The sequence below is a fragment of the Musa acuminata genome, unplaced genomic scaffold, assembly GCF_036884655.1.
Source record: "Musa acuminata AAA Group cultivar baxijiao unplaced genomic scaffold, Cavendish_Baxijiao_AAA HiC_scaffold_991, whole genome shotgun sequence".
NCBI lineage: Eukaryota > Viridiplantae > Streptophyta > Magnoliopsida > Zingiberales > Musaceae > Musa > Musa acuminata.
Genome location: NW_027021209.1, coordinates 9,432 through 12,500, shown reverse-complemented (window position 1 = coordinate 12,500; position 3,069 = coordinate 9,432).

The following is a 3,069-nucleotide window of genomic DNA, read 5'->3' as shown; positions in this document are numbered from 1 at the left end:
TTTTGGTCGGACTCTATTATGGATTTCTGACCACATTCTCCATAGGGCCCTCTTATCTCTTCCTTCTTCGAGCTCGGGTTATGGAAGAAGGAACCGAGAAGGAGGTATCAGCAACAACTGGTTTTATTACGGGACAGCTCATGATGTTCATATCGATCTATTATGCGCCTCTGCATCTAGCATTGGGTAGACCTCATACAATAACTGTCCTAGTTCTACCCTATCTTTTGTTTCATTTCTTCTGGAACAATCACAAAAACTTTTTTGATTATGGGTCTACTACCAGAAATTCAATGCGTAATCTCAGCATTCAATGTGTATTCCTGAATAATCTCATTTTTCAATTATTCAACCATTTCATTTTACCAAGTTCAACGTTAGCCAGATTAGTCAACATTTATATGTTTCGATGCAACAACAAGATGTTATTTGTAACAAGTAGTTTTATTGGTTGGTTAATTGGTTACATTTTCTTCATGAAATGGGTTGGATTGGTATTATTCTGGATACGGCAAAATCATTCTATTCGATCTAAATCTAATAGGTACCTTGCTAAATCTAATAGGTACCTTGTGTCAGAATTGAGAAATTCTATGGCTCGAATTTTTAGTATTCTCTTATTTATCACCTGTGTCTACTATTTAGGCAGAATGCCGTCGCCTATTGTCACTAAGAAACTGAAAGAAACCTCAGAAAAGGAAGAAAGGGGAGAAAGTGAGGAAGAAAGCGATGTAGAAAGTGAGGAAGAAAGCGATGTAGAAACAACTTCCGAAAGGAAGGAGACTAAACAGGAACAAGAGGGATCCACCGAAAAAGACCCTTCCCTTTATTCGGAAGAAAAGGAGGATCCGGACAAAATAGATGAAACGGAAGAGATCCGAGTGAATGGAAAGGAAAAAACAAAGCATGAATTCCACTTTCACTTTAAAGACACATGCGATAAAGATAGCCCAGTTTACGAAGATTCTTATCTTGATACCTATCAAGATAATTGGGAATTGGGAAGACTTGAAGAAGAGAAAAATGAAAAGACTTTTTTCTGCTTTGACTTTGAAAAACCTATTGTAACTTTTCTTTTCGATTATAAGCGGTGGAATCGTCCATTGCGATATATAAAAAATAATCGATTTGAAAATAGTGTACAAAATGAAATGTCACAATATTTTTTTTATACGTGTTCAAGTGATGGAAAACAAATAATATCTTTTACATATCCGCCTAGTTTATCAACTTTTTCGGAAATGATAGAACGCAAAATGTCTTTGTACATGACAGAAAAATTTTCCCATGAAGACCTATATGATTATTGGGTTTCTACCAATGAGCAAAAAAAATACAACTTGAGCAATGAATTGATAAGTCGAATAAAAAACTCTAGAAGAAGAAGAAGAAGAAGAAGAAGAAGAAAGGATATCTCTTGCTCTAGATATACTTGAAAAAAGGACCAGATTATGCAACGATGAGAATGAGCAAGAATACTTGCCAAAAGCGTATGATCCTTTTTTGAGCGGACCGTATCGTGGAACAATAAGAACAATAAAAAAATTCTATTCACATACAATCATGAATGATTTAATTACTTCTACAAATGATTTAATTACTTCTACAAATGATTTAATTACTTCTACAGAAGAAGAAGATGTAGATTCCATAGAAACGTTTTGGATAAATAAGATTCATGGGCTCTTTCCTATTTCTAAAAATTCTCGAGAATTTGAACATGAAAAGAATCCGCTTGATGAGAAATCATCATTTAATTATATTGTTAATTTCTTAACGTCAATCGATGAATCTTCTTTATTTTTATTGGAAGAAGAAAGAAGAATTAATTCAGAAAGTAAAGCAAAATCCTTGAGATTTGTATTCGACATAATTACAACCAATCCAAATGATCAAACAACAACTGAAAAAAAATCCATTGGAATAGAAGAAAAAAAATCCATTGGAATAGAAGAAAAAAAATCCATTGGAATAGAAGAAATCAGTAAAAAGGTTCCTCGATGGTCATACAAATTGACCGATGAATTAGAAGGACTGGATCAAGAAAATGGAGAAGAACAGAAGGAAGATTATGAAATTTGTTCAAGAAAAGCGAAACGGGTGGTGATCTATACTGATAAAAATCTGGATACCGATACTGATAATATTGATCAAGCAGAAGCAGAAGCAGAAGCAGAAGCAGAAGCAGAAGAGGTGGCTTTGATACGTTATTCGCAACAACCAGATTTTAATCGGGGTATAATCCAAGGATCCATGCGTGCTCAAAGACGTAAACAGTTATTTGGGAAATATTTCAAACAAATGTTCATTCCCCGCTTTTTTTGGATCGAATAGACAAAGTCTTTTTTTTTTCTTTTTTTGATAGATATAGATATCGAATAATTAATCTTATTTTTAGGAATTCCGTGGGGGGAAACCCAGAATCCGAAACTTCCGACTTTGAGGAGGAAGAGGAAGAGACAAACACTGGGAAAAAAAAAGACGAGGAGAAAAAAAAAAAGAGGAAGATGAACGGATAACAATATCAGAAATTTGGGATAGCATTATATTTGCTCAAGCAATAAGAGGTTTGATGCTGATAACCAATCTTTTTTTAGAAAAAACATTGTATTGCCTTCATTGATAATAGCTAAAAATATTGGACGTATGTTATTATTCCAATTCCCCGGTGGTATGAGGATTTGAAGGAATGGAATAGAGAAATACATGTTTAATGCACCTATAATGGTGTTCCATTATCAGAAACAGAATTTCCCCAAGATTGGTTAACAGATGGTATTCAGATAAAGATTTTATTTCCTTTTCGTTTAAAACCTTGGCGAAGATCTAAAATACGATCTCATCATGGAGATCCAATGAAAAAAAAAGGAAAAAAAGAAAATTTTTGTTTTTTAACAGTTTGGGGAATGGAAACGGAACTCCCTTTTGGTTCTCCCCGAAAGCAACCTTCTTTTTTGAACCCATATATAAGGAACTCAAAAAAAAATTAGAAAAGTAAAAAAGAACTCTCTAAAAGTTTCAAAAGAAAAAAAAAGATGGGTCATCAAAATAGTTCTAGTTCTAAAACGA